Source organism: Dromaius novaehollandiae, chromosome 8, assembly GCF_036370855.1.
Source record: "Dromaius novaehollandiae isolate bDroNov1 chromosome 8, bDroNov1.hap1, whole genome shotgun sequence".
NCBI classification, from domain to species: Eukaryota; Metazoa; Chordata; class Aves; order Casuariiformes; family Dromaiidae; genus Dromaius; species Dromaius novaehollandiae.
In genome coordinates, this window is record NC_088105.1 from 3,865,466 (window position 1) to 3,875,157 (window position 9,692).

Consider the following 9,692-nt stretch of genomic DNA (forward strand, 5'->3'; position numbering starts at 1 on the left):
AGTCAGGAGGCAATCTGTGCCCTCGAGACTCACAGGGCCCATGAAAATGGCACAAAGTGCAGTGACAGAAAAGATGCACGGTCTCTCGAATGCAAGCCTTCACTGTCTTCCTTGAAGCCACGACGTCCAAGGCTAAGTCAGCACACTTCAGTGGCTCCATTTGTTTCTGATCTAGCAAACAACAACAACAGACAAAAGAACTCACAGGACCGTTCAAGAAACTGAAGCCAAGCTTCAGCTGCCCCCAGGCTCTCAGGCAACACACAGCTTCAGAGCTGTCCTCTTGACGCCTCTGGCAGATTTCAGACACAAGCCGATTTCCTGCCTTCTGGGAGTAAGTCCAAAGCACCATGCACACTGAGGTGTGTGTGGCCCAGGCCCCACGGCCAGGTGCACTCTGTGCACTCGGGGCTCAAAGGGACTCAGCTGTGCCATGTCAGAGGGGTGTCATGCAGAAGGCAAGCACAAGGACTGCACAACCGATCTTAGGGTTATTCAGGTCATCGTCCCACAGACCCTCAGATTGCAGCAGCAGATGCCTCAGCTTTTGGTGCCAGAGTCCTGTCCCTGGGCAGTGCCAGACTGTCGTTCCCAACGAAGAGACGATGGGGTCCTGGGAGGGAAACAAATCACTGCAAACGCTGCCCCGAGCTCTCAGTGCCCCCAGGCACCAGCAATGATGTCACACTGCAGCCACCGTGCTGACAGCACTGGCCAGAAATTATGATCAGCATGGTCACCAATGGGGTTTTCTACAAACTGCTGTTTCCATTTCTGTCTCAAGGTTGTCTGCAGGTGACTTAGTCCCCCTTCAATGAGAACAAGGCCATAGGAGTGAGCCGGAACCCTGGCATTTGCTTCAGCAAGGTCTGATGCAGCTTAAATGTGGAGCGCCCGCTGGTTAGGATAATCAGCCCCAAAACACCAGGGATGTGGTCAGGCGTCAAGCAAGTCAAAGACAGAGAGTCTCATGTTAGGCAGGATTCTGATCTGAGGAGTATTAAAAAACTCATGCAGAAAGGGCCCCTTTTAGAAAGTGCTACTTGGTTGGTTGGTTGGCTGTTCTGGGCGAGCTGATGCTCTTCTTGGGATCTTTTGAAGAAATCCTCATCACTTCTGAACAGTAATGAGCCCACAGCCCCACTAGGGCGCAAAGGAAAGGAAAGGTTTTTCCTCTGTCCCCTTACCAAAAGCGTATGCCTTATCATCTGTGAGGCCATGAACGTCTGCAATAGACTTCGCAAGATGAAACCTGGGTCTCCAAACAGTCAAAAGGGTATTCTCTCTACTCTCTACTTGCGCTCAAACGACATCATATGTCCCAAGTCTGGGAATTCTGACGCCCTGAAAACAAAAGAGAAGCCAAAGGAGCCATGGTAAGAGTTCTGCAGAGGGGAAAATTAACTCACGATTCATCAGCGCGCAGGGACAGGGCTTTGTGCCCGGGCCACTCATGATGCGCAGAGGAAAAGACAGGCACCTTGGAAAGCTGCTGAGAAGGCCTAGAGACTCAACATTTTCTTCTCCTTACTCTTCTCTCTCAAAGGAAGATCTGATGCAGTAAAAGCCAAGCAAGCCTCCCCAGTCGGACAAGATCCAAGGGACTGCCAGCAATCAAACAACCCCAAAGAACATCCCGGCTTCCTGTTTGGTCTTTGCACTCTAGCCGTGGGCCCTAGAGAAGCCCCAGAAAGCATCCAGCACTTTCTCACATGGGGCTAGGCCTGATCGTTTACCTCTCTTGACAGAGGAGCTGCAGTGTCCTTCTGGAGTTTTCTGCTTCCAGAGGAGGGGAAGAATAATTGCACTGCCTCGCACAGGGGTGCCAGGAGGCCTGAAAGCATCAGGGTTTGATGGAAGAGCACACAAGACCCACCTTGTTCAGCAGCAGCTGCTATACAATGTAGTCAGACACACACCCCCAGACAGTGAGGACCTCTGGAAGGCAAGGGAAAGACACGTCATGCTCCAAGTCGACAAGCTCACCATCATTCTGCACTTTCCGAAGCAAGGAGACAACCAGTGCGGGTGTAATCTCCCCTTCCCTCCTGCCCCAAAACACACAGCCATGGCAGGCACCAGCAAGTTCAGGCTTTCACTTCAGACCGTACCCTTTACTTGGATACCAGGAGAGATCAGAGCTGAACCAGAGGCATGAGACATGAGGTGGACAAGGGCATCCTGCCATCTGACATCCACAGTGGGAAGGTGCCTCCGAGCACTAGGATGGGCCTCAAAGCCAATCCTGCCAATGTGGAGCCACAAGAAGATGCAGCGGGAGGAGGCCAGAGGCAGTGGCTGGGCTCCCACACAAGAAGCCAAGCAGAGCCACAGGGAACTCAAAAGTCTCTTGCCTAACACATGCATTGGCAGCAGTCTCTCCAGAGCCCAGCCAGAGCTGCACGACACCTCAGCCCGCTCCAGCCAGGACTCCTTTCCACTCCACACTGGGGAAACTTGGCAATGGATCTCCATCCACCCTAGTGAGAGGATGGGCCTGTGCCTGCAGGAGTCTAGAGGCCTCCCCCAGCGCCTCCCCTGCAGGGACCAGTTTCCCCCATTGCCTCTGTCCTTGCACAGAGACTCTGCACGCCCACCTGAGCAGCTCCAGCTCCTCCACTCAGCTCCAAGCTCCGGGTGGGCCATCCTCATTGCGAGGCTAGCAGCAACCCTCAGGGCCAGGCACTTCTGCCTGGGGCTGCCCCCGGAAGGCAGGGTCAGAGCCAGGAGGAGGACCCTGGAGCCCTGGGGGACAGATTGGCACCTCGGCCCATGACTGCACAGTCAGGACTCCCCGTGCAACCCCCAGTCTGTTCACATCACCATCACAGCAGGTTTCCAGCGCTGTGCACAGCTAGTTCTTGAGTTCCTTCTCCACGTGACAAGCCTCAAGAAAGAGCTTCTGAAGGCCTTACCCTTTGTGCTGAGTGTGCTGTGGTATGTGCTGGGTCCTGTGGCAAAGGCCCCCAAAGTCCATCTCTGGGTCCCCCTCCATGCGGCTCAGCACGTGCAGGAGGAAGGAGGCCAGGAAAATGTTTCTCTCCAGTCTCCTCCTCCTGTTCTTCACTTCACCACACAGCCTCCAGCGTGGTCCCACAACCTCCCCCTGCCTGCTCCTTTGCATGGCAAAGCAGCTCCTGCAAAGCAGAGCAGTGGTGAGAGCAGCCTCCAGCGCCTGGGCTCACCCCAGCCTCGCAGGCATGTGTGGGGAGAGGTTGGGCACAGTGGGGGAAAGGGCAGCTCTGGCTGCCAGGCCCCGTGTGCCACTGACCCCCAGATTGTGTCACAGAGGAGCTGCAGGGACCCCACGCCCCGACACTGCCAGGCGTTGCCCAGCAATGGGCAGGGCAGCTGCACCAGCCTTTTAGGGAGCTGACCCCACCCCACTGCCCACTCCCCAAGGGGGCCGTGGGGCAGAGAGGTGTACCAGGAGGTTTTCCAGGTTCGAGGTTCACTCCCTGCGCTCTGGTGCACAGATTCCTGTCCTGTCCCCTGGTCAGCATAAGGCGCACTGCAAGACTGCAAGACAGAAGTCTAGAGTCACTGTGACTGGTGTGAGCGTGAACAGTGCTGTGTGTGCGAGTGCGTATAGCCTGGGAACCGACCGGGGCGCCCGTCGGCTGAGGAAGCCGCCCGCTGCGAAGGGACAGCAGTCCTAGCAGTTAAAGACTCGGGGGGTGGGAGTGCGGTTCCCAGAGAGCGAGAGAAAGAGAGTGTGTGATCCCACCAGCCGCAGGGGCTGGTGTTACTGGTAAGGAAGTGCGCTGCCCGATTTGCTTAAGACGCACTTCTCAGGAACTCAATATGGGGAATAATTTTGGCACAGAAAAGGGGATGCCCTTAGCTGAAATTTTGGAAAACTGGAGTAAGATTGATGGTACCAAAAATTAAAAAAACCCCACAAAACAGTTGGTCCAACTGTGTCAGGGGGATTGCCCATTCCTGACAAAGGAGGGAAACCCAGCGGAACGGTGGCCACCACAAGGGACTTTCGATCAGCAGGAACTAACTATCTTGTAAAATCGTCTGGGAGACAGGTTTCCAAGTCGAGTGGATTACTGGTATGTTTGGGAGAACTGGGCATGGGCGCGGGAGCATTTGAGCCAGGAGGCAGGGAGGAAAGAAACCTGCCGAAGGTAACACTCCTGTTAGCAGATGCTGGTACCCCGGACTGTGCTCCAAAAGTTTCTGCTCCACCTGATATGCCTGATGATCTCTGTCATTACTTCTCCCTCTACTCCTCCTTCTCCCTCTACTCCACCGGCTGCCGGACTCTATCCTGTGATCCCCAACGTGCTGACTAACCCTGCCGCTTTACAGCCAGGGGAAAGGGAGGGGCCAGTCCCCCTCCTCCTGTGCTGCGGGTATTTACTAATCAACCCCAGGACCCTGGCGATCTCGCCCTATGGGGGGGTAAAATGCAGAGATTAAGAAAAGATGCAGAATGATGTGTCCAGTTATTTTCTAATATATGCACTGGGCACAGCCCACTCTGGAGTGATACCCAAATTCTTTTGAGGGAATTCTTTCAACCAAATGAAGGGGATAAGATAATTAAAGATGCGGAAGTAGCGCAGCAAGCCAGGGGAAATAGAAACCTCTGGCTAGCAAGTGATCCAAATTGGGACATTTAATAATGCAGGAAATAGAGCCGTATGTCAAACAGGACTTTGAAATTTAGTAGAAGCAATTAGAGCATGCAGAGAGTTAGGAATTAAATTGGACTAAAGTGCGAGAATGCAGACAGTGATTAGATGAACACCCCCACGACTTTTGGGGAGTTCTGTGGTAAGCCCTGCTAAAATATGGAGGAATGACCCCACAAAACTTCAGTGATGCTCTCGCAACTAGTGTTTTTATAGATCAAGCAGCCCCTGATACACAAAAGTATTTTAAAGAGCATGTGCCAGGCTGGCAAGGGGAGGGGGCACGGCAGAACCAGGGGAGATAGATGGAATCAAAGTGAACGTGCTGTACAATTAAGAGTTAATGATGTGTGTCATTATTGCGGGGAACAAGGGCACTGGAAGCAGGAATGCCCAGCGAGGCCCCACGTACTTGGGAACAGAGGGACTGGCATGAGACAATCAAACACTGAGAATGAGACCAGGCAATTCCCAGTCAGTCCACAATGACAGGAGATAGGAGACTCAGAAAATACTGTGGAAATTGGGGTAAATTTATGGGATATAAATTTGGATTTTGAGGGGCAGGTAATGGCAAATATAGAAGGTTTAGAAGTTCCCTTTCTAGTAGATACTGGAGCCTCCCTTTCCCTTTTACATTTTGAGCCTAAAGGATGCAAGTCATCAGATAAAATAGTGATGCGAGGAGTAATGGGAAAAGGCGAACGAATGTTATCTAAGCCCTTATTGCTCACTTTTGGAGGTAAAAGAGCGTGGGGACGTTTTATAATTTCCACAGACTCGCCCTCTTGCCTCTTAGGGAGAGATCTCCTGCAAGCCTTGGATACTCAGATCTGTTTACAGCTGGAAGGGATAAAATTAATAATTATGGGCTCATGTGTTCTGGCTAAGACACCAGAACCAGAGTCGACTAATCTGCAAGTTCCAACAAGTTTAGAATCAGTTCCTAAAAAGTTATGGAGCTCTTCAGGAATGGATGTTGGACTACTGAAATCAGCTAGTCCAGTCTCGACAAAAACAAAGAGGGGATTGCCTCCCGCAGTTAAGCAATACCCTATCCCAAAGGAAGCAGAGAAGAGTATCCAAAACCAGATCAATCACTATTTGAAACTGGGTATCCTTAGAGTCTGTGAATTCCCGTACAACACCCCAATTCTGCTGGTTAAAAAGAACAGGCAAGATTCTGATGGCAATCCAGAGTATCGGTTTGTACAAGACTTAAGGGCTATAAACCAACACGTAATTGCTCCACACCCAGTAGTTCCCGACCCATCAACCGTATTATTACAGATACCTCATTGGGCAACTTATTTCACCATGACTGATCTAACGGCAGCCTTTTTTAGTATACCGATAGCTGAGGACAGCCAAGATCTCTTTGCTTTCACTGGGAAGGGACGACAATTAACTTGGACGAGGCTGCCACAGGGATTTACTGGGTCGCCAACGATTTTTTTCGCGTATACTCAAAAATGATCTCTCAGATATCGAGACATTCAGTGTTAATACAATAGGTGGATGATTTGCTATTAGCAAGTAAAGATTATGAAGCAGATTTAAAAGACACTATTTCTCTATGTAATGCTCTTGCAGAAAAAGGGCATCGAGCATCTCTGTCTAAACTTCAGCTGTGTCAACGAGAGGTGAAATATTTGGGTTTGATTTTAAAGGAAGGACACAGGTTAATTGATCCAGAATGAGTAAAGACAATTCTTAATATGCCCTGTCCTGTAACAAAAAAGCAACTTAGGGGATTTTTAGGAACTGTAGGATTTTGCTGACCATGGATTCCTGGGTTAGGAGAACTTACTAAGCCTTTAGTGCAGTAAAAAAAAAAAAAAAAAAGTAAAAGAAAAAAAAAGAAAAAGAGGAGATAGAGCCTTTGGCCTGGGGTCCAGAAAGGGAAAAAGCTTTTACATCTGTAAAAAAGGCGTTGGTTTCAGCCCCTGCTCTAGGGTTACCAGATTATAGCAAACCATTTGAATTATTTGTCCATGAACGACAGGGAGTAGCAAGTGGGGTACTCACCCAAAAACTAGGTCCTCACTGTAGACCAGTGGCCTATTTACTCCACACAGCTGGACGTGGTGGCTAAAGGCACTCCAGGATGCATCACAGCAATAGCAGCTACGGCAGCTCCTATTAAAAAACATGACCTGTAGTTTTGGGTCGCTCATTGACTGTGTATGTGCCATGTGAAGTAGAACTGTTAATGAAGCAATACGCGACTCAAGCACTATCCCCACAGAGAGCTCAGTGCTATGAACTGATAATACTGCATGCAGGTAATGTGACCTTAAAGAGATGCAATATCTTAAATCCAGCAACACTACTGCCTCTACTGGAGGATGCAGAGACGCATCATTCCTGTGAACAGGTGGTTGTCAGCTCGAGCAAGCCCCAGGAGGACCTTAAAGAGGAACCTTTGGAGAACCCGGACTTAGTTCCGTTTACAGATGGATCATCCTATTTGGACGGAAGGCGTCACTCAGGTTATCCTGTCACTAATCCTTTGTCTCCGTCTGTAAGTGCTCAAGGAGCAGAATTAATAGCATTGACCCAAGCAGCAAAAAATCAGTAAGAACCTGCGGGTAAATATCTATACCGATTCTAAATATGCATTTGGAGTATTTGATGTAACAGGGATGTTATGGAAAGAACAAGGATTTTTTACGTCATCAGGAAAGAAAATAGCTAATGGAGAAGAAATACGTAATTTGCTGGAAGCAGTCCAACTGCCCCAAAGAAATTGCTGTAATACACTGCCCAGGCCATACTAAGGACACTACAGAAATTAGTAGAGGAAATGCGTTAGCTGACGCCGCTGCGAAGGCTGCAGCCCAACAACCTCTGACAGAGTGTATGGGGGCAGTTCCAAGGATGAACTAAAGTGAGTGACCAAATTTAATAGACCCCAAAACCATGTATGAAAAGGACTGCTCAGTGGGAGGAAAAAAAAACAAAAAACAAAAAACAATGGGAATAGTGGGAAGCAAAACAAAATGATGATGGAATATGGACAATTGGAAGAAAACCAATTCTACCAAAAAATATTTAATTACTATAGCTAGGTGGTTTCACGATAAAGCTCACGGCGGAGCCGAGGCAATAGCTAACCAGGTACAGAAACTATGGGCCACTCCAGGAATTTATGCGGCTGCTAAAAGAATAACAAATAGCTGCCTGGCCTGCCAGAAGTTTTCAAGTAGCAAACCAAGCTTAGAGTTAAGGGGACAACCATGGGCCTACTTCCCTTTCCAAAAGCTACAAATAGATTATGCGGCTATGCCATCCGCCAATGGGCACAAACACTTGTTAATGATAGCAGATCAGTTATCAGGCTGGGCAGAAGCTTTCCCAACAAGAAAGACTGACGCAGGGGGAGTAGTAAAAGCCTTACTGAAAGAACTCATACCTAGATATAGAGTCCCAGAAGCCACTGATTCAGACAAGGGTGTCCATTTTACGGCAAGCATAATCACTCAATTATATAAATCATTAGGAATAAAAAGAAACCTATGTACCCCTTATCACCCACAATCTTCGGGACAAGTAGAAAGAATGAAGAGAACATTAAAAGAAAAAATAGCAAGAATATGCGCACGTGCTAGCCTAAAATGGCCAGAGGCATTAAACTTAGCTCTATGGGATGTTTGAAATGCCCCACGGCAACCCATAGGACTAACACCAGCAGAAATTTTCTTCGGGAGACATTTAGCTATACTAGGGACTTATTATTCTAGCTAAGACCAGCCTGTTAGACGGAGATGAACGACTAACCCAGTATGTTCCAAGTATGCAAAAAAGGTTTGAAAATCTTTAAAATAAATAAATAAATAAATAAATAAATGCTCAATGATATCCACCTGACCATCCAATGATGACATATCCAATGATCACCACCTGACATACAAGTGCCTGATACACAGCCTGGGGATGAAGTTTTAGTTAAAGTATTTTCACAAAAATCCAAGTTAAAACCTAAATGGAACAGGCCATATACTGTCATACTATGTTCTTACTTTGCTGTTAAAGTTGAACTGTACTTGTATACGTTAAGAAAGGATGTGTATGTGTAAGAACACTTTGTAATCTTATATTCATAGATGTCATTGTTGTAGATACAAGTAACCATTCAAATACTTGTATTTGTAACTTTACCAGAATCATGGGATGTGATTTTAATTATTCAGCTCCTATTACATCTTATCAGTTGTTACAATCTAATTATACATTAATTCAAAACTTACTACCTACCCCCATTGGAATGAATCTCACACTGGTGAAGAAACGACTACAACATGATGACCCGCGTCGACTGCTAGAACGCATCCAAAACAGTGGACAGAAAGCTCTAATCACTGTTCATCATGATGCAGAAGAGATACACCACATCTTGGAAAGGCTAAAAAGGGACGGAGAACATCACGGCTGGGAAACTCTCCTCGGATGGTCACCATCTGCAACAGGGATTTATAATCACGTCGCACCCAGTAGTAGTTGTGTTAAGTTTAACTGTGTTATGCCTATTACTTACGATCATATTATACATAAGATTATGGAAAGTGATAGTACGCCTCGAAAGGCTTCAAGAACTCCGTTTAAAGGATTAGCAGGGATGCTTCATAAAAACAAAGGGGGGACTGTTAAAGAATACTGAGCTGAAACTGTCGAGAGATAGCTGCTTAGCACAACTTTTATAAAACTTGCTTAGCATGAGTAGCTAAATCTGTTGAAGCCTTAGGCCGCGCTTAGATAAAATAATGAACTTTCACCTAGTTCAGTAAGAAAAGGGGCCTGAGAGCTGGTTCAAACTGGAATGATAAGGGAGTTGCAAGCAGTTTGCATTCCTGTGCTTCACACTCCAAAAGGCAGGATGTCAAGGCTTTGAAATAAGGCCTCGTTGGGCGCCAGGACCCTGGGAAACAATGCCTCCTCTCACTGCTGAAACAGTGTTAATTTGGAGGGTCTGGACTATCTCGGGGTCTGGATTATATCCCCTTCCTCAGGACCTCGGGAGATAACACCTACTGTCACTGCTGGGGC